Source organism: Schistocerca piceifrons, chromosome 2 (genome assembly GCF_021461385.2).
Source record: "Schistocerca piceifrons isolate TAMUIC-IGC-003096 chromosome 2, iqSchPice1.1, whole genome shotgun sequence".
NCBI classification, from domain to species: Eukaryota; Metazoa; Arthropoda; class Insecta; order Orthoptera; family Acrididae; genus Schistocerca; species Schistocerca piceifrons.
Genome location: NC_060139.1, coordinates 67,551,670 through 67,575,331, shown reverse-complemented (window position 1 = coordinate 67,575,331; position 23,662 = coordinate 67,551,670). Strand labels below are relative to the sequence as shown.

General features: G+C 39.8%; 1 long non-coding RNA gene across 1 annotated transcript; it reads right to left on the bottom strand.

Moving 5' to 3' along the window:
* Positions 1–1,277: 1,277 nt before the first annotated feature.
* LOC124776684 lies at positions 1,278–23,169 on the bottom strand. The gene is made up of 2 exons (XR_007015648.1): positions 22,211–23,169; positions 1,278–5,073 (listed from the first exon to the last, which is right to left on the bottom strand). It is a non-coding gene; the product is annotated as an uncharacterized LOC124776684 (long non-coding RNA).
* Positions 23,170–23,662: the final 493 nt, after the last annotated feature.

Sequence of the window (23,662 nt, the reverse complement as noted above, 5' to 3'; positions counted from 1 at the left end):
GTCCAAGGCTTAATTCTCTACCTAACGTTTCGTCTTCCATTGCTCGAGATATCATCAGAGGCTTTAACGACTAAGAAAGGTGTTACAGACTGAAATAAACCCAGCTAGCCGAACCGTTTATATGCATCCGCGCAACGGTCGGTTGGTGATGTCATCAGACCGCTACCTAAGACCGCGGAGTCGCACCGACGTATGTGATGGAGTTTCTACTGAGGAGAAGTCGGCGTTGTTTGTTGTATTTCGTACCAAGGGCCACAACTTGTCTAATTTCAACTTTTTTATTGCTATGACCTAGTGGAGTAATTACTAGATGTTGCTGAAACCACACTATCAGAGAAACGAATTTTGTTGCTTCGTACTTGTGCATGGTATGCTACTACCAATTTATCCGTCTTGCACAGGCGGCAACTGCTCTTGTTGTGTTGCTTAAGGTGGGCGTTAATGTTATTAGAACGTCACTTCTTTCTACATTTCCCTGCAGCATAATATGTATTTCACATATTGATTGTATTTGTTACATGACTGAAATGTTTTTGCTTTCTACTGGTGCTGAATGTACGTGAGAATATAAAATGGTGCGATGGAAATTTCTGTGTCGTTCATACCGTTCCTAGATTCTGAATATGTCTGGATAAAATGTAGACGTATTTGTACAGATACAGTATTCACGATTAGACTGTATTATCATCCTTTTTACTGCATATCCTAATAGGGTATTTACAATATTGTATAGAGGATCGATTTAATTGAGAGCAGGGAAAGGGTTTGATGTGACCAAGTTTATAGCGTGCAATAAATTTAGTCGTACATCCTCTAAATCTGAGGCAGTCAACCAGTTTTACCAACCGCCCACTTTTGTATCTCTGTTACTAGCAAAATTTTCTAGCTGATTTATGAAGCATGAAAGTAAGTTAACGTTGTAAAATTTACAAATCAGAGTTGCAGCTAGTATATAATAATAATCACTTACCAATTACTTTATGTTAGAATTTGATGAAAACCGAATGAATACATCTTTAACCCCCTAACCGCCTACAGCCCACCATGAAAGCTAGAACGCCCACCACCGGACGTTAGGGACCAAGTTGAGTGCTACTGATCTAACTGATGTACATCGCCATGTGTAAAGATGGAGACTGGATTCCTCGAATTGCCAGAAAGGGATATGTGATTTCCTTAGAGATGGATTTATCAAGACATAGGTAAGTGTGTTGAAAGGTCAGTTGTGGCAACAGACGTCTCTGTTTTTCATTCCGAAAGAAAGCTACAACACTTAATTATCTAAGAAAATGGCATTTTATTCCATTAAATAGTACAGACATCTCGTACAAATGAAAGTAACTGAACACAGTAAATGTAAAGTGTGAGGTACTGTTAGTGCCGAGACGAGTGTTGGGTGGTGTGAAGCGTGTCCGCGGGGGGCGAACCGCAGCGGCGACACGCGGTCCGCACCCGCCGAGGGGCCGGCAGCCAGACTCGAACAGAGACTCGGGAGTCGAAAAACAAGGTGTCAACCAACGGAAACTGTTTACATTGTGCAGACTAGCACCATTTTAAAGCTTTGTTACCAAGCAAGACTCATTTGTATCTTTAAGTAAACAATAACAATATCCTTAAACAAATGAGAGATTTTGTAGTTTTCTTATCATAATACTTTCTGTGGACAATATAACGATTCTTCTCGGTGGCTGGCGTTGAAGATGGAAGATTTTATACATATGTATATATATATATATATATTTGAAATTGTTCTTATCAGTATCTCAACATCAGATGTAACATAATTTACAATCATTCTCATAATGAAGCGATGTTATGCGCACATATACAACAGACAGTAGGAACATTTTGCTACACTTTTACTCAAATAAAATTTTGCTTAATTCTTTGTATGTACAAACGCATGTATAAAATACCAAGGGATCAGCAGTTTTTTTAAGGCAAAGTCGAAATGATAATTCACAACATGTTACAGTCTATGAAACTTCACAGTTCTCACATGATTACGAAAGTTGCTACTCGGATACACATTTCAAAAAGCCACGAGGTTAACTTTTTACAAACGAAATACGCCTCTTGCAATGCACAGAACACTAAGATACTTCTAATAGATACACGTCTCTCAAATAAATTGTCTATTCTGTTTCAACAAACGAAAAATAAATTCTTTAGAGACTATCATAATGTACATATTAAATTACGCTTAGAAGATTAATAAAATAAAGTACTGCTTTGTTAAAGTTGAAAATATTACATCATTTCTTTAAATAATCACCGACATACTCGTGAAACAGAATGTAGCTTTGTTTGCAAAGTTTAATGTTCTGAAGCTGACATAGCTTGAATTGTGTCTTCTGTAGCTTCCATTGAAGCTACGTAAATTCGGTGATATGTGGGAGGGTACTCAATTTATTAACATGTTACCTTCTGTTAGAAGCAATGCGACAATAATAACAACAAAACAAATCCCCCCTCATTTGTAAAACAACTCATAATGCAAACATTTGGTTATATGCTTACGTCATATCAAACAGCGAGAGATAAATTTTTCAAGTCCATTGCTTAATTTTAGTTAGAGCTACATATTCATCAATTGCAACACACTTCCCCAGTATGATAACAGAGTCTGCAGAAAGGAAACTGTTGAATCTTCTCCACAGTTAAACAATTATCGATATATGTATGAACCGACTCACTAGTTCACGGCGGTATGTAGTGCAGGAGTCCGTAATACAGGTACATAATGCGACAAAGGGTATGACATTCGCCATAGTAATGGTGGTAAAATATTCGCCTTATGTTCCTTTGTTTTTCTTTCCATCGTAACGGAATTAGTCCTATCATTCGACACATGTGGAAGAAACAGAACCACGTATGTGGAAACTATTCTCTATTTATTGTTCATGAAAGACAGCGAGTACCCGAGCATATTATATTGTTCCATACTTACATAGTTTCTGCGACAGAAAATGTTGACAAACGTGCGTACCAATTAGAAGTTTTAAATTCATCTGCATTTATTTACAAACGGGTAACTTCTTATTTTATTCAACATGCTCCTCATCTTCGAAATTGCTGCAGTATTGGTCAACCGCGCGGCTAGGAATGATCAAAACCAAGCAGTAGTTTCGAAGACAAAGTGCCGCTTACCCCTGGGGACCACCCGGGTCACTCAGCTAGCTGATTCTCCATTTGGCACTGTCATAAAAGCAGTCTCACACGAACAGCGATGCTTTGAGTCACAATGCTACTGGTGCCGCTTTGTGCAGTCATTATCCGTGCTTTGTGAGAATAAAGGTGACCATTGAAGGAAATAGTTTTTGTGTGTATTCTTATTGTCTTGTTAAGATTGTTACTATAGTGTTACTAAGTGCACTTGTTTTTAAAAGAGTAGATAACCCAGCTTAATGTATCTCTGTTTCTGGTGTTACAGCGCACATGAAGGGGAACCATGTTGTATATGGTCTGTCATAGCAGTAGTCTTCTGGTAGCTATAGTGGATGATTTGAGGACATCGTCTACCAGTGATTAAGAGAGTTGTGTTTTGGTGACGGAAATATTCAACGTGAAGGGTTACTATGGGAGATGCCACGTGTTGACAGGCAACTGGCACTTGTGCGATATGACGTAAAGGCGTCAGTGGTATCATTCGTGATGCTTGAATTCATATATTTCACTTTCATTCAGCTTATAAAAACTAAACTGAAAATATGCATATTACGTTAATACCTCTGTATACATCATTTTCTAATGCAGAAAATCTAATAAAATTTTGGCAGTTAGTTTGAGAGGTTCTAGAAACAGGAGTATGTCCTGATGATAGATCTACCTAATTCAAATGGAGTTCTGCTGGTCTTGAACTTAGCACTGTCAGTTTGGTGAGGAGCACAATGTACACGACATATATAGCACGGCTTTCTGAAAGGACTAGGTAGAATGAAGACATCAAACAACATCACTGAAATCAGATTGTCACTCAATAACGAGAAAGTAGAAGAAATGCAAAAATCTAGTCTATACTCCTAATTTTAGTAATAAAATCTGCGCATTCGCAAGAATGAAAATAGAACTACATTAGTAAATCATGCGGTCCTGGTGATAATCGCCACGAAGAAAGGACCTATGTCAACAACTGTCGACACTTGAATAACAACGTCGTAAAACTGGAAAAGCTATTGTCAATGTATATTATTGTCTACAGCAAAAGTCTTCAAGACGATCTCCTGAAGGATTATTATAATTTACTTATGAGATGAGTGACTAAGTGGATCGTGGTGTCTGTTCAGTGATACTATCTGTGCGCTTTCCTTCTGTGAAACTTGCATCTTAATCGTTTCTGAGACCACGAACGACAGTTACCAAAGCAGAGTTAAAAAAAAAAAAAGAGATTTTCACCAGATCAGCACTGCATGACGTAACAGAGCCACAAATTATACAGCGCAGCTTGAAAATCTCTTACTTCATTTACAGAACCCTCATCCCATAATGTGTGCAGATATTTTTCAAACAGTAAGAAGTCGTTTTCACCGAAATGGAAAATATAATCCTCATGCAGAAATTTTTTGTTTTATAGTCCGATACGTTGACAACTAAGGAAAATGGGAAACGGACAAAAAGCTTGATAAACACGTAAATGCAATTCCCAGGGGTAAGCTGGACCAAAAATAAGACAAAACATGTGAGCGACATACAACTCGACAAAATCCGAGAAAGCCTTCAATCATCTGAGAATGAATTTATCAAGAGTGCAGTTTCCGGTGTCGCAATAGAAACTGCGCGGTGACTGAATTGTTTGGAGGAGGCATGGGCAACTACCTGTCTCGCTCATCTGTGAAAATACCGAAGGCTTCACGCTTTGTGATGTGCCTAGTACACAGCTGGGTGCTCATTGTGGTATGTGTCGTGGGTTCCTGCCAGCAGCACCATCAACTCGATGGGCGGCCGCTGTGGGGGTGCATCACTTGGACGCAGAGCTCATTCTGGTGGGTGCTGCCCGGTTCCCGGCATCTCCAGTTGGTCCTCGACGGATGGCGGTGGAACTCCAGCATACGGCGAAAAGGGTTGGGACGGCTACTGGAACAAAACAGATGCGAGCGACGGGTTAGTAGATTAGATTAGATTAGATTAGATTAGATTAATACTAGTTCCATGGATCATGAATACGATATTTCGTAATGATGTGGAACGAGTCGAATTTTCCAATACATGACATAATTAGGTTAATTTAACAACATACTTAAGTTAATATAACAACTTTTTTTGTGTTTTTTTATTTTTTTTTATTTTTTTAAATATTTTTTTTCTTAATTTATATCTAAAAATTCCTCTATGGAGTAGAAGGAGTTGTCATTCAGAAATTTTTTTAATTTCTCCTTAAATACTTGTTGGTTATCTGTCAGACTCTTTGATACTATTTGGTAAGTGACCAAAGACTTTAGTGCCAGTATAATTCACCCCTTTCTGTGCCAAAGTTAGATTTAATCTTGAATAGTTAAGATCGTCCTTTCTCCTAGTATTGTAGTTATGCACACTGCTATTACTTTTGAATTGGGTTTGGTTGTTAATAACAAATTTCATAAGAGAGTATATATACTCAGAAGCTACTGTGAATATCCCTAGATCCTTAAATAAATGTCTGCAGGATGATCTTGGGTGGACTCCAGCTATTATTCTGATTACACCCTTCTGTGCAATAAATACTTTATTCCTCAGTGGTGAATTACCCGAAAATATGATGCCATATGAAAGCAATGAGTGAAAATAGGCGTAGTAAGCTAATTTACTAAGATGTTTATCACCAAAATTTGCAATGACCCTTATTGCATAAGTAGCTGAACTCAAACGTTTCAGCAGATCATCAATGTGTTTCTTCCAATTTAATCTCTCATCAATGGACATACCTAAAAATTTGGAATATTCTACCTTAGCTATATGCTTCTGATTAAGGTCTATATTTATTAATGGCATCATACCATTCACTGTATGGAACTGTACGTACTGTGTCTTATCAAAATTCAGTGAGAGTCCGTTTACAAGGAACCACTTAGTAATTTTCTGAAAGACAGTATTGACAATTTCATCAATTAATTCTTGTTTGTCAGGTGTGATTACTATACTTGTATCATCAGCAAAGAGAACTAACTTTGCCTCTTCATGAATATAGAATGGCAAGTCATTAATATATAATAAGAACAACAAAGGACCCAAGACTGACCCTTGTGGAACCCCATCCTTGATAGTTCCCCAGTTTGAGGAATGTGCTGATCTTTGCATGTTACGAGAACTACTTATTTCAACTTTCTGCACTCTTCCAGTTAGGTACGAATTAAACCATTTGTGCACTGTCCCACTCATGCCACAATACTTGAGCTTGTCTAGCAGAATTTCATGATTTACACAATCAAAAGCCTTTGAGAGATCACAAAAAATCCCAATGGGGGGTGTTCGGCTATTCAGATCATTCAAAATTTGACTGGTGAAAGCATATATGGCATTTTCTGTTGAAAAACCTTTCTGTACCTGCAACACGTCTTTCACACAGCATATTGAGCGCTACATACCAGGTGATTCTTATTAACGTTTAAAAACCCCGAAGCGACGTAGGTGACGCAGACACTTAATTTAATGCAAGACACATGGGGTCGCAAATATCGGGAAAACCACCAAAAATGGATGAGAAGTGTTGAACATGTGTCATCACCAAATGGCGTACCACGCCTCACGTGCAGCAGCTGGGCTTCGAAGTGACGGGATGATTGAGCGATGCAATACTTGCATTTGAACAAACAATGCAAGTTTCGAACACATTTTATACTTTCGATCTGTTGTAAATGCAAATGCGACATTTATGACCGCTTTATTGATTATCACAAGGCTTTCGACAGAGTAAAACACCAGAAGATTGTTGACATTTTAAGAAGCATTGGTTTGGATGATAAAGACCTACGTATAATTGTGAACCTATATTGGAACAGTCGGCTTCTGTGAGGCTCGACAGAGCAAATACAGAAGACATAGACATACTACGAGGTGTAAGGCAGGTTGTTTACTATCCCCACTGATTTTCAACATCTATTCAGAACACAACTTTAAGCAAGCTCTTGATGAAATGGAGATCGAAGTGCTCTTAAACGGAAAATGTATCAGCAACAGCCGATATGCTGACGACACAGTAATATTTTCTGACAGTAAGGATAGTCTGCAGTACCTTGTCGATAGACTTGCACAAAAAAGCTCTGAATATGGTCTAGATGTCAACCCTCAAAAACGAAAACAATGACAATCAGTAAAATAGAGTCCCCGCATGTCAGATACAGCAAGTACATAAATACACGTACCTTGGCACTACAATAAATGACCAGTGGGATCTTTGTGATGAGGTGAGAACTCGAATTGGAAAATCCAGGGCTGTCTTCAATAATATGAGTAACCTTTTCAAGAATCATGGCTTTTCAATGACGACGAAGATCAGACTTCTACGCTGCTACATATTTTCCACCCTCTTCTATGGTGTTGAAACATGGACTCTGAGAGAATCGTTGGGTAACCCGCTGGAGGCTTTTGAGATGTGGCTGTACAGGAGTATGTTAAGAATACAGTGGGCAGCGCATGTCACAAATGTCGAGGTTCTATGAAGAATGAAGAAAGAGAAAGATGTATTGGCCACCGTGAAAGCAAGAAAGATCCAGTACCTGGGACACATCATGCGAAACAACAACAGATACCAAGTCCTTCAGACCATCCTGCAAGGAAAAATACCAGGGAAGAGAAGCGTTGGTCGGAGGAGATTATCCTGGCTTAAGTACATCAGAACGTGGACCTTTAAAACATTTACAGAGCTTTTTAGAGCTGCAAGTCACAGGAAAAGCACTGCCAAAACGGTTGCCAACATCCAGTACGGATGGAAACCAGAAGAAGAAGAAGAAGAAGAAGAAGAAGAAGAAAAAGTAAACGCAGAAGTTACAAAATTATTGTCAGCGTTGTAGCCCAGTAAAAGCTGTCCTTATTTCGTATTTCTTTCTTTTAGTCCCTTAATTGTTTTCAGACATTATTTAGAAAAGAATACGTACATTTACTAGTAAGTGTAAATCAATGTTCGTAAGTGTAAATCAATGTAAATACATAACTGTCTACCGCAATGGTAAAGTACGCAAGACTCGAACCCTGAGTCCCATGCGCTTAGGCCGTGCTTGTAGCCCTAGACCCACACCGACGTGAATGGATGACTGGTGTTGGGATGACGAGGTGCCACAGAGCTCAACAACTGCACGTATGACGAGGTACGTTATTTGGTGACGTCACATGTTCACCATTTGTCACCCACTTTTGGGGTATTTCTCAACAGTTGGGACCCCATGTGCCTTATATTAATCACTTGCTCCAGCGTCATCTACACCGCTTCGGAGGTTTTTAAACGATAATACGAATCACCCCGTACACATACGCATTGTACTGCACACGCGGACTGTTGTAGAAGGTGCATTAGGACATTAAATATCATAAAGTTGCGAAAAATGACTGCTTTAATACTTATGTTCAGGCAGGTAGCTACGCATTTTTAGTTGTCTCTCGGTGAGTGAAGCTCACTTAAATTTTCCATTATTTCCCCAGCGAAATTATTATATAGTCACCGGTAATATCCTCCTCCGTACACACCTCACGTTCGTTGCTGGTCCAGCCCCACGAAGTTAAGCTGCATTGTGTTACCAGTCTTCAAAACGTTTAAGAAGATGTAATTCTAACATTAATTCCAAATACCATTATCACAGTAATGAGTTGATACATGCAACCTAGGTTACACCCCGTTAAACCTACACGATAGTTTGTAATTACTATTATCTTCTCGAAGACGCCGTACGTCCATGCAACTAAATTAAATGCCATTTGGTTTTACCCCACACTTACGAATCATCATCAATGGCCTGTACAAAATACTCGTAAATGCATTATGTAATGTTTGCAAATACATTATATCAAAGTGTTTTCGTCATTCTCCTGTCGTTACATAAGAAAGCTGCTTTTCTAGCGTTAACGTACTGTTTCGTTCTACTTACGATTTTCTAAGAGCATATTATCATATATTCTTTCCACATTTTGTTATTAATCTCAAAATAGTACCTTAACCTTACGAAACTTGCTCCAGAAAGATGTTTCTTTAAGTTGAAAATAATGAAAAAAACTGTAATACATTAAAATACTGGACGAAAAAATCGCAAAACCAGTAAGGAGCTGTGGACCTAAACGAAAGGTGGATGCCGTATTTCTACATCTGAAAGAGGATGTCTCCTCAAATTTCGTACCAGTCGCATGAGAGTGTCGTTTGTAGCGGCCCTATGAGGATTGTCACGTATAGGTCGCGAATGTGAGTAGAAATGCATAAGATTGCATAAGATGAACATGTAGGAAAGCAACCTAACGTTAGCCAGGGCGCTGGGAAGCAGGAGAGGTTGCGTTTTCGTGGCAAGGTACGCTGGAGCTACATGACCAGCTACGACAGAATGTTCTGGAAGGACGACAGTACACGGGAGACGCCCGTGATCGCGGGGGATGGCATCAGACGAGCCTTTATAAGCAGGGCAGCTGGTTCTGCTGGGAAATTCCTTCGACAGTTGCGTCAGACGCTGGACCTGAGTTACTCTGCCCTTGGGACAGGACTTAGTTTCTCGTGGCACTTAGCTGCACACGGTGCATGCAGGATTGTACAACTTACATTCAATGTGTTTGTGCCTCTTAGGGTCGACAGTGGTCTCATTCTACCTCGTGTCTCGTCTCAGTTACTTCATCATAAGTATACGTCCCTTATCTCACAGGGTTCCCTTATCTGCAAAGAATTTCCAGCTTGTTTTCCAGCACCAGGACTTTGAGTTGGACGAGCCACCTCATTACGGGATTTAGCGTCTAGCTCCCATCCTGATCCGCTCGCAGGAAACTACATACACGACAGGATGCAAATCAGGTTTGCTTTAAATACACGCTGCAACGGTCGTGAGCGTTAGTTAGCTTTGAGATCTGGCGCGCTGAGTTGATGTTAGTCAAGAATGTCTATGAGGCGACAAAGGCGCCATTAAAAGCACCTCACTAAGTTTTAACGCGGACATGTACTAGGGATACGAGAAGCTGGATGTTCCTAATGCGATATGCAGAAAGACCTGGCAGGAATGTAGCCATTGTACATGACTGCTGGTGGTAGCGGTGGTCATGAGAACGTACGGTCGCAATACGATCGGGCACAGGACGAACACTTGCCACTACCAAGAGGGAAGACCATCGTGTTCGGTGTATGGCTCTGGCGTATCTTACTGCATCTACAGGAGCAAGTAGAGCATTAGTTGGCACCACACTGACACAACGCACTGTTACAAAGTGGTTACTTCAAGGACAGCTCCGAGCCAGACACCCTGTAGCGTGCATTCAACTGACCCCAAACCAGCGCCATTTGCCACTTCAGTGGTGTCAAGCGATAGCTATTTGGAGGACGAAGTGGAAGACTATTGTGTTTTGTGATGAACACTAGTTCAGCCTCGGTGCCAGCGATGACCATATTGTTGGTTCGAAGGGGGCCAATTGAGGGACTGCAACCAACCTGTCTCCGAGCTATAGATATAGTCTGGGGTGCGATTTCGTATGTTAGCAGGAGCGCTCTAGTGGTTATCCCACACTCCCTGACCGCAGACTTGTACGTCATTCTGGTGATCAGATCCGTTGTATAGCCATTCATGAACAGCATTCCAGGGGATGTTTTGCAAAAGGGTAACGCTGGCCCACATATCAATGTTGCAGCCCAACATGCTCTACAGAGTATCGACGTGTGACCTTGGCCTGCTCGATCACCAGATCTGTCTCCAATCGAGCACATGTGGTACATTATCGGATGACAACTCCAGCGTCATCCACAAACAGCATTAAAGGTATCTGTATTGACCGACCAAGTGTATGAGTCACGGAACTCCATCCCAAAAACTGACATCCGGCATCTCTTCAACACAATGCATGCAAATTTGTATGCTTGCATTCACCATTCTGGTGGATACACCACGTTTGCAGTGGCTTATCTCACGCCGACATTATCCTGTAAATTTGCAATGTTAATAGCTTTGTAGGACAAAATTCGAAAAAGTTCGAGTTTTTTTTAACTGCGTAATTTATTAGGTTGATTCTTTAAGAATAACATCGAAAAGTTTCATAATCGAATCCTGACTAGAAATACATTTCAAAAACGTTTGTTCGGGCGTCTGCGCCTGCCACGCCCCTCTTTCTATGCTTCCTGTGATCCTCACCTTCTGTGCGCCAGAAATTTATTGCTCGTTAATTTTTCGTGCGCACAATCGAAAAGAACTGCAGATGAGTCTAGAAGGCTGTGAGAATGATTATCTTTGCTTGTTCCTTTGTTTACAACGTTTTTTTAAATAATACGTTCTACAATTTTTTTCAGTTTTAGTTTTGCTTATATCTACCTGTTTCCCTTGAAATGGGTCGTAACAGTGGAAAAGCTATCAGGGAAAACGTATATAGTGTGAAAACCATGCAGCAAGAGTTGTGGGTAATATTCTTTCACAAAATTTCCACAGACGATGACCTCAACATTCCCTTTGTGACGTATCATAATGCAAATATCTTCATACAGAAGTCAGTGGAAAGCCGTACACAGACACACAGGGTTTGCCACTTCCTGTTTTAGATGTTATAAACCCAACTCTCAGCCACCTAGCCAATACTGAACTGCTGAAAACATGTGTACTTGAGAAATGAAGGCTACAATCACCTTATATGTATGTGTTGTCCGAAAACAGTATTTGTGTCCTCAATTGTTGTGAAGATAGCTGCGCCGGCCGGAGTGGCCGAGCGGTTAAAGGCGCTACAGTCTGGAACCGCACGACCGCTACGGTCGCAGGTTCGAATCCTGCCTCGGGCATGGATGTGTGTGATGTCCTTAGGTTAGTTATGTTTAAGTAGTTCTAAGTTCTAGGGGACTTATGACCACAGCAGTTGAGTCCCATAGTGCTCAGAGCCATTTGAACCATTTTTGAAGATAGCTGCATGTGATACCTGTCTAGCGTTCAATAGTGGAAATGTAGATAGGGTTAAGTGCCTGCAGAAACTAGTCTTCTATCCAGGTGCATTCACACTGAGGATACTCAGAAACATTTATGAAGTGCTACTCGACAAATCTCAGGCAGCAGAAGAAAAAAATGCAAAAGTTGGCTAGGCAGAGGAATCAGGGGACGAGATTACCCCAGGAAGATGAGAAAGAGAAAGATCACGGATGTGGACAGCATTGGTAATTAGAGATAAAGCACTATTATCAAAAATTGAAATAAAAACTTTAAATGTGCATTTCCTTATGCTGGCTATTTTGTGCTGTAACGTAGATTTTCTTAGGAACTATAAAAGCTAACATCCTGAACTTTTGTACAGTTCTTAGGAATTAATGACTGAATAATCCCGTGCAGCACTTTTACGTTATCTTTTCTCTGAGAAAAGTTCTCCTTTAAAATATGAGAAAAAGAGAGCAGTCCGGGGTAACACAAAATTTAAAGACTAATTTCAAAGCTGCAACGACGTTAAACAAAAATCTGTTCCATATGTTTTATTAGCCTCGTACGCAGATGTAAACTGTGAAATTTCAGTTTTATTGCTTGATTAGTTTACGAGGAAAGGTACGTTATACAAACAATGGTAATTAAAAATTCAAATCCTGATAAAATGTACGTCGATGGCATTTTCAAACAAAAATTGTACAGAATATCAAGCATGTGTTGTACATAATAGTCTCAAGTTGTATTATTCTAGCTGTAATATTTATGAATATGTAAGTTTAAGTACGACAGTGCATTTTGCCTTACGTCCATCCTTAGATGTGTTACCTAGACAAATGTATTCCCAAAATTTTATAACTTTGCATTAATTACGTATTCGTGTTGGGCTTTTCTTCCGCCAGTGAATACATCGAAACGCTATGTAAGGCATTTATTACACACATACAATATCATGCATTAAGTCAAATCGACGATGGTTCGAAAATACAGAAAAACGACACTCGTTTGGCTTAAAATCAAACAGACGTTTATTTAGCTGCATAGACGAACCCCATCCACTTAGTGTTCTCAGATCTGAGAATCTCAATTGCTAACTCATTGAAAGTACAGTCTCAGGCTTTTGAATTAATATGTATTAAGAAGTGCAGTGCGTCAAATTTCTCTGCATTTAGAACGAATTGTATTTACCCCAAGACGATAGCCTTCGTTAACTGACATCACATTCCCAGATTTTTCAGTACAAACGTCTACATGAACAACTAAGTCAGTTGCTAGAAATCGTACGTTAAAAATGTATTATCAGTCAAATTGTTAATATGAACAACTGTAAAACTAGCAGTTACCTTGGGTACAACAAAAATCACAATCATCTCTGAGAAAGACTACAGAACATCACACTCCATTCTGTTATGAAGTACATGCAACAAGCGGCATATTAGACAAGAAGGAAGAGTGTTGGTGCAGGAGAACTTTTTACACATTATACTGAGTTCCCACTGCTTTAAAAGTGCTCAAATAATGTCAGAAGGAAAAATAAACGAATAACATTCAAGGCACGTCAACACATCACTGACAGGAGCGAGGAAAAAAAAACAATGATATTCAGTTAGAAAGTACAGTTTGTATGCAGACCGAAGCAAACGTGTTTACCAATGGAAATTTTCACTACGTTAATGTGGTACTGTATGCGGTGTACTGAAAAGGTATTACAAACTTTAATGGCACCTGTCTTGGGAACGAAACTGCGGGTATGAACCCGCGTATGTAAACGTCATCTAACAGTCCATCAAAAATTATAAGTTACAATGCCTGCCACTAGCCTTCCCCTTGGACAGCAAACGTGAGTTCGTACACGTACGCTACGTTGAGGGACATTCACACGCTTGACTCCATCTAACATTCTGAACTAAGACAGACTCCTTGTGAGCAGTTCCGCTTACTGTCCATTGGCATACGGACTCAAGGATGGCCGGGCAGAAACCATTGACTGCTGTCGTTTCGACGTTTTGTCGCGGTTGGATGACATATCGAGATACGGCTTCCTAAACGCAATCTGTTCAAGTCGTTCTCTGTAATTTTTTCAACTTTGTCAGTGTCGTTGTGGTACTCCTCTCAGCAAGTTAAATTTGTTATTTTTGAAATGGACAACAAAAACAAAAATATAAACAGCATGATGTAAATTCGGAAACAGTTTGTAAACACAACTTGCGCAGGAAACCAGTAATAGAAATACAGTAGGTAGCAGAGAAGAATGTCTGCGGGAGACTTGTCTTACTGTGTTAAAATTTTCACGTAAGATTACGCCTCTTAATTAGTAGGTGTAGATAGCATTTTAAGCTTTTATATTAGGTCAATAACTACGAGAAACACTGAAAATCAGAATTATTGTTGCCACTAGCAACTGTTAAGTATGCAAACTGCAGCTGACTCCCGGGATAACGATTTAGACGTGTAGATTGTCAATCTTGCGTTTTGTTCTTCGCCGTCTATGGTCTCACTTTTTCTTTTATTTCTTATTTAAATGGGAAAATTATATCGAAATATGCACACATAGATGATATCCATGTTAAAAGCTGTTGCTGATTCCGCATTTAACAGTTGACTATGCCACTATGGCTGCAGTGCATTAGGACTTTGTTTTTATGAGACAGATCTGATGATGGTCATTAAAGACCGAAAGCCGTAATCTGTTAAACAGAAAAGATTGTGACCATAGACGTAAATTAAAGGAAACTTATTAAATATGATGAAAATTTTCCGCTAGAGGTATACAACTGCCAAACCAAAATACGCACGGAAAACTGCCAAAGTAAGGAACTAGTATACCTCCACATTAGCTAAAATAATATGCGTTATACAACTACTGAATGATAAAGTGAAATACATCGAAGATATTCGTATTCGGGATAGACTATACTGCAATTATTTAGAGGCCAAAAGGATGTACATAAAAGGAGTAGATAAATAAAAATTAAAGCACTGCCATTTTTATTGAAGAAGCTCACAACCTTTGCAAGGTCGCGAAGAATTTGGTTAATGAACACAGGTAAAAGCTCGCATCTTGCTCTAATTCTCACAATTCAGATGAATTTAATGAGTACTTTATAAGCGTAGTGAAAAACAAAGTAAGTGAAATTTCTAATTTTGAGCCCATCCTGAAGTTACGGTGATGTTGGAAATAAATGGGGCACGGTAGTGTGAGAGAGAGTGTGTCCAAAAAACATAATACAAATAGTAAAAAACTACAAAAACTGAGGGAGCATTGATATACGTACGGTATGTCCTGTACTATATTAAAAACTATACTCTGTGAAATTGCTCAACAGCCACAGTAGTAATAAATAAATGCCTCCATGCTTGAGAATTTCCAGACTTTCGGAAAGTAGTAAGCATAGTATCAGTTTACAAAAGGGGTAATCCACATGACGTGTCAAGCTAGAGGTGTATGTCTATAAAACCAGTGTTAGCTTAGCAGATGGAGCCAATAATGAAAGGTCAGGTGTAAAGTTTTTTGGAGGAAATAACGTCTTTTATGATACGCACTACAGCTTCCCGACGGGCAAGTAAACTAAAGCAGCAACACTTCATCTAGTTACAAGAATAAGTCAAAGTTTTGAAGACAAGGAACCTATAGCACTGGAACTGTGTGACTTAGTAAGGCATTTGACTGTATCCAACATAAGGCCCTACCCAGCAACCTGAAATCATATGGTATTATGGGAGAAGTTCCAAAAGCTCTCGAATCCTGCCTAAGTAACAGACGACAGATTCTATCAGTGCGAGGAGCAGACTCGTGTGAAATGAAGTTAAAACACTGTGTGCTACAAGGAACCGTAATAGGGCCTCTGTTTTTCTTAATTTTCGTTACTGACATAGGCTCAAACTGACACACCTTGCAGTTTGTAGATGATACATTTTTCTCAAAGGGGCAGAATGTAGTTCACGTTTTTCAACAAGCAGAAGTCGTACTCTGCAAGGCCAAGGCCTGGTTTATCATGAACAATATGGAAATTAATGAACACAAAACACACAGGATGATATGCACTGTTACTGGAGCACTGCGTGACACAGCAGCTGTTTAAGTTTCTGGGCTTATCCATTGATACCAAGTTAAACTGGCAACAGCACACTAAACATGCATGCTCCAAACTCTCAAGAGTTTTATACCTCTAAAGGAAATCAAGAAGTGTGATAGCACAACAGTATCATCAGTTATGGGCTGTTACTGTGGGTCCATTCTGCAGGCTGCTAGAATGTGGTTTTATTACAAAAGAAAGCAATGAGGACAATTACCTCAAGCCAAAATCATTGTAAACCAATTGTTTACAGGTTGGGAGTTTGATTGTTTTCAGGCAAAATACATTTTCAGTTGCCACGTCCACAGAAAGACAAACCGCGAGACCTACAGAAAGAGAAATGAAGTTCACCAATACGGCACTCACTACAAAGACAGCATTAAAGGCCAAGATGTCGCTTAACGAAGACACAGAACGGCTTCCCGATAGTGGCCCCAAAATTATTCAGTGCTCTACACTAGGGTGTTCAGTCATTACCATTCGAACAATTTAGAACTAAAATTTTGTGTATACTAAAAGGTCAGCCTTTGTACAGTATTGATGAATAATTTTCTGGTGATAGAACCATGTCTGCCAGCGCTGCAACTCAGTGTCAGTGAAAATAGTTGTACTACACTGTGTTCTAATATTGATTGTCTTGCATATTGTAACCTATTTCTTAACTTTAGGTTCTATAGTATCTATCCAATATCATAGTCCAAATTGCAATACTGTATTCGTTTTATTGTAGCATTGTAATTGTAAACTTGACACTGTCTGTCTAACCATCACTAGTGAAAGACGTAGAACTGGTAATAAAGGTTGTAATAAAGTAGCAAGAGGCGAAATAGGCTGATATAAATTCGGAATTATAAGTGAAGTGAAGAGGTTTAGCGATTTAATATGTTTACGCCAGTCACATTTCCTCAGATCGACCACAGTTGCAATACTGACGTAAATGCTTCCTTGGAAATGTTCATAGTAGAACGCATACTGTTGCGTCTAGACTGTGACAACCGGCTCGCAGCCATACCCTTCCCGCGCACATTCTTCCCAGTTGCGGAGTGTAGCAGAAACTAACATAATGAAGTTTTTTATATATCTGTTAACCAGACATAATCACCTCATTGGATTTAAATTAAGAAGACTACCTTGTTCTGCCTGCCTGATGCTGTAGTTAAATCTCCTATTATTTTAAAATCATGTCGGCAACGAAGCACTGTTCGACACTAGTAACAACCATCTGTTGCTGCCCTGCAGAGGTTTCAGGATATTACGTGTACATGTTGTTTGATACATCTGAAACTATGATTCGGATCATTTTTAACTGATAGCCAATGCAGTTTTGTTTGTGCTGTTTATGGGGGTAGACAGGGGTGACATCCGATTTTGGAACAGTTATTCATGAATTGCTTTCAGTAAAATAACAATTAAATTACAAAACTGATTTGAAACCTTTACTGTAACTCTTAAAATTGTATTGAGTATTTTTTTTAGCAAAGAACTTGCACCCAGAGAACACTTCACGACATCGAGGAAAGGCCATCGCGCGGTGAGAGTGCCGCTGGTGGGAACTCTGAACGCTACAGCATCAAAACTAAAACAAAAGTTCAAAAACTGCTTTGAAGCTGAGGATACTTACTGTCTAACGTAGTACACAGGGACATTTAAAAATGGTCGTTAACGAAATGGTGGCACTATAAATAAATATGTTTTTAACATTAAATTCGTTATATTAACGCAGATTAAAATCGAAATTAAAATATATCGCAAAAATCACACGTACTGCAGTAGAAGAAAACGACGACTCACAAGCCGCAAAACGGCATAATGTAATTGCATGTATGTTTCATGCTTTATACACTCCTGGAAATGGAAAAAAGAACACATTGACACCGGTGTGTCAGACCCACCATACTTGCTCCGGACACTGCGAGAGGGCTGTACAAGCAATGATCACACGCACGGCACAGCGGACACACCAGGAACCGCGGTGTTGGCCGTCGAATGGCGCTAGCTGCGCAGCATTTGTGCACCGCCGCCGTCAGTGTCAGCCAGTTTGCCGTGGCATACGGAGCTCCATCGCAGTCTTTAACACTGGTAGCATACCGCGACAGCGTGGACGTGAACCGTATGTGCAGTTGACGGACTTTGAGCGAGGGCGTATAGTGGGCATGCGGGAGGCCGGGTGGACGTACCGCCGAATTGCTCAACACGTGGGGCGTGAGGTCTCCACAGTACATCGATGTTGTCGCCAGTGGTCGGCGGAAGGTGCACGTGCCCGTCGACCTGGGGCCGGACCGCAGCGACGCACGGATGCACGCCAAGACCGTAGGATCCTACGCAGTGCCGTAGGGGACCGCACCGCCACTTACCAGCAAATTAGGGACACTGTTGCTCCTGGGGTATCGGCGAGGACCATTCGCAACCGTCTCCATGAAGCTGGGCTACGGTCCCGCACACCGTTAGGCCGTCTTCCGCTGACGCCCCAACATCGTGCAGCCCGCCTCCAGTGGTGTCGCGACAGGCGTGAATGGAGGGACGAATGGAGACGTGTCGTCTTCAGCGATGAGAGTCGCTTCTGCCTTGGTGCCAATGATGGTCGTATGCGTGTTTGGCGCCGTGCAGGTGAGCGCCACAATCAGGACTGCATACGACCGAGGCACACAGGGCCAACACCCGGCATCATGGTGTGGGGAGCGATCTCCTACACTGGCCGTACACCACTGGTGATCGTCGAGGGGACACTGAATAGTGCACGGTACATCCAAACCGTCATCGAACCCATCATTCTACCATTCCTAGATCGGCAAGGGAACCTGCTGTTCCAACAGGACAATGCACGTCCGCATGTATCCCGTGCCACCCAACGTGCTCTAGAAGGTGTAAGTCAACTACCCTGGCCAGCAAGATCTCCGGATCTGTCCCCCATTGAGCATGTTTGGGACTGGGTGAAGCGTCGTCTCACGCGGTCTGCACGTCCAGCACGAACGCTGGTCCAACTGAGGCGCCAGGTGGAAATGGCATGGCAAGCCGTTCCACAGGACTACATCCAGCATCTCTACGATCGTCTCCATGGGAGAATAGCAGCCTGCATTGCTGCGAAAGGTGGATATACACTGTACTAGTGCCGACATTGTGCATGCTCTGTTGCCTGTGTCTATGTGCCTGTGGTTCTGTCAGTGTGATCATGTGATGTATCTGACCCCAGGAATGTGTCAATAAAGTTTCCCCTTCCTGTGACAATGAATTCACGGTGTTCTTATTTCAATTTCCAGGAGTGTAGCTTGAGCTGAGGTGAAAAATGTTGTTTTGAAAAAAGAACTACACTAGGTCTTTTTCGAAGAAATTATATTCATTGACAGGATGCCGCTGACCAATCTAAGCGTTTTTTGCACGATTGGCATTCCTTTCCGATCCTTTTCTATCCCAATAAATACGTTTGTTGCCATTTTCAGGTACTCAAGTTTTACTTCGTATAAAAAATTAGCGAAATGACAAGGTAAGCAGATGCTGGAGAAGCAATATTTACCATAAACGAATCATGTTACGGACAGGTATCTCATAGAGTATATTATTTCTGTTGATACTAAACTTTATATGAGTGAATGTTAAAACAAACCCTCTAAGAAACATTTTAAGTCAATAAAAAGTTGTAGCCTGGTTTTGTCCAAACGACAAGCATTTGGACTGACCTTCCTTCAGGGATAGCACGCTTCACCATTAATGGTTCATTCATTCTACACAAGATCAGTACATTAGCTGCTTAGAACGTCAGTTTCAAACTATTTTCTTAAAGTAACCAACAAACCCTGCTCGCTGCTTATGTTGATGAATTATGAAAATACTGAAAACACAGCAAACTGTGTCGTAGGATAATTCCAACAACAGTGAACTACAGATTTCTCTAGATGGAAAATTCACTTTCTGCCTCAGTTAGCTGTCAGCAACCACACCCAGTCCGTTTCGCCCTTGCGGTTAGGATTTTCATTTGTATTATTATAATTTATGGAACGGGTTGCAGTGTCTTTTGCAATATTTGTGTGAAATGAAAACTGTATTTACAGTACCCACCCTGTCAATATACACAGTGGTTCGTCAAGAATGGCACAACCTGCTCAAAAATATGTTATCGAGAGACTAAACTTAACGTTTCTTCTCGAAATTGATGAACTTTGATATGGCTTTCTGTTTGGATATAATGTATGATTAATAAATCTTCCTTTACGATGAGTATTTCCGCTTTTTAAATTTCACTACTTTTTTGTAGAAATGATTTTCATTAACAGTAAATGTGGACATTTCTTATTAATCTTTTTTTTTTTTTTTTTTTTTTTTTTTTTTTTTTTTTTTTTTTTTTTTGATGTGGAGGATTTTGCGGAAATAGTAGATGAACATTCCACACTGAATCATAACCACAAATTAAGTCACTAGTGAATGTCTGACGGAATAATGCATCACTAGCAAGGCAGGAAACGGGGCTATAACATTCCATTCACGGCTAGGTATTTAGAGGCGGAACACAGTTCTAGCGCAGATCAGGGGGTAGCAGGAAGGAATTTGATCTTTGCTTTTAAAAGGAAGAGCTTTTTCATTCTCTTTAAATGATGATGGGAACACACGGGAGACCCAAACCACAAGGACGAGTCAGTGGTTTAACCGTGACCTTCGCGAGTGGAAATTAATGAAGCCCCTTCTTCTCAACTGTGCTGTTTCCATAGGGAAGATTCGGTGCCTGGGAATATAGATCCATAACTAACTTTCAGTTTCTCACAAAACTTGCGTTAAGCCGAAGAGGTTAAAAAAAAAATCAGCCAACCAGTTGCAAAATAAAGTTTTATTAGCCCTTGACTTGGGTTCAATAACTGTAAAAACATCTTCTTCGGAAGGAGTGGGCCTTGTTATATTGTCTCTGGTATGGTGTATACTTAAGTTATGCGATTATTTTCTCCTTTGACTTCTGTTATTATTTTATGTTGACAAAAGCCTTAGCATAGGAAGAATGATTAAGACATTTATTCTGACGAAATAAATCTCAGGTGAAGAGAATGGTATGAGTGTGCATAGGACCCAATATTTCGGCAATCGACCACGTTGCCATCATCAGGTGCGCACCTGATGATGACAACGTGGTCGTTTGCCGAAATATTGGGTCCTATGCACACTCATTCCAGGCTGTTCACCCGAGATTTATTTCGTCATAAAATACGCCTCGAGAAATTGAAGAATCACACGACATTTATTCTGTTATATGCTGAATGTAATCTGGCTGCTGTCTTAAGCCATAGCATGTGTTGTTTCTGCTTTTTATATCAATCTTATAGATGTCAAGAGCCTCTATGCTTCAGCTAACGTAATTTACCACTATGTAATGCAACAAGGTCCACTACTTCCGAAGGAGGTATTTTTAGAAATATCGAAACGTAGGTCAAAGACTAATAAACCTTTGTGCAGAAGCTGGTTATCTGATTTTTTCAACCTCTTCAATTTATACAGTTGCTAATTTGCAGCCAGGTTGAAGATTTTGAAATAAATTAAGCCTTTGGGATCATATAACACCACGAGTTTCGACCACCACGATCGGCTACGGTCACCAGAGCTATTTTCAAGTGATTGGGAGTCTAGCATCGTGTGAGAAGACAGACTGAGAGACACAGTGTTTGTTTACTTATATGACACTTGAATCATAACTATCTGAAAATAGCCTTCGTGACCGAAACCAGTCACTGTGATTGAACACAAAAGTGAAGCTAGTACTAGTATTTTAGTCCAAGTAATTTGTACAGTTGCGGGTACTGTACCATCGTATCGCACATGATGCACAAGACCTTAGAGACTATTTCGCCCGACTTGCGTTATAAACTAAGTCGACATCGATTATTTCATAGCGTCTCAAAACAGTTTCTTTGCCTATCAGCGATATTTTATCACTGTATTCACAGTGATGTACTAAGAAAAAGCATGTCCCCCTTTCGTTGCGAGTCGGATAGGCTAACTTAACTGAATAAATCAGAAAGTTAATTACTTATGATAACTTCATAATTGATGCACCATTTTGATTGGGAATTTTATCACATTCATCACTTTGTTAAATATGTACGTAAGAATGAAATCTCTTACCTGTCAGTATGTTTGTGTTTACAGGCTTTTTTCACTTTGACTGTAGAGCTCTACTGGTGCCCATGTTGATTCAGCTTCTCTCAATAGTGTCAGTATCACAACAGAAGAACAACGTATTTCCTTTTATCTTCATTTCCACTTTCAGCGGCAACTGATGTAGTGACTGTATATAAAACACGTTTGCTTATTGTTGCACACAGAGTCATAGTTCCAGAATGTCTGTCTCTTGTTACGTAAAGTTTCTTGAATAACCTTTTTAACAACAGCATTTATCAGAAGCATGAAAATATTGTATCACTTTTTTCACTAAAGTAGTCACACCATATTAAGATTTCAGTCTGTGAACAGAAGTTGTTGAGACTGTCTAAGAAATCAATACACACTAAAGCAAACATAATTACTCTACTGGTATTTCCGGGAATCTTTACACATACACATTTTTTCTGATTAGCAGTAAGATTCTTATCACACCATATATTGTACCACATACATTACGGATAACATATTTCAGAACTGATTACCTGATAACCATGCCAAAGAAGGTCAGTTTGTTTGCCTCAAAAGTTTTTATAGTTTTCGATACGGTAAACAAGAGGGATGTTCTCTTACGATGAAACAATCTACACAATGTCTATCAACATAATATTTTTACATAAAGTAGAGTATTTACTTATTTTTGATAAAACCTATGTTTCTGACATTGGAATGGTATGTTTACGGCGTATAATGTTTCAGTGGGTGTAATGAGCAACGATAAAATGAAACAAATGTTATTTCTCAGAATCAGGCATGATATGTCTACAGGGACTACTAAATTCACATGATATGGTAGGTGATATGAATTCTCAAGGTGAACTATAATTTGCTGTTGTACTATTCATGATATGAACAATCTTTCACATACAGTTCTCCTATGCAGAGAAAGACTGTAGTACGCAGTAAACAAATTACTCTTTCTAAAATGCTCATTCTCCAAAAATATTTTGAAATAAAAGTTATTAAAAAGCAAGAAACAGGATCTCTTTTAATGTAAACATTATTAAAAATAATGTTGTAGTTAAACTGTCGTATTATAAGTTTTAAATATTTAAATACTGCTGAAGAAACTCTTTAGTGTTTGGCAATTATGAGAAGAAAGCGTATTTCAACGTGGCTGCTAATGTTTAGCATTCTGGAAGATAGTTCTACGCTAAAGCTTTTAAAGCAAAGCTTATAACAACAGATCTTTCTTTTAATGTAATAAATACAAATTCTATTTAGATGAGGCCCACAGGAAGGCTCTAGAAGAAAATAGTTTGTGTGAAGTACATAGAGTACATAACATTTTAATAGAAATTCACCGACCGAAAAAAGACCAGGCACTAACTATTATTGTTTCAGTGAAGTATTCGACTGCGTCACCTTCTTTAGATATTACAATATTGATTTATAGAAAAACTAATAAGGCAGTTT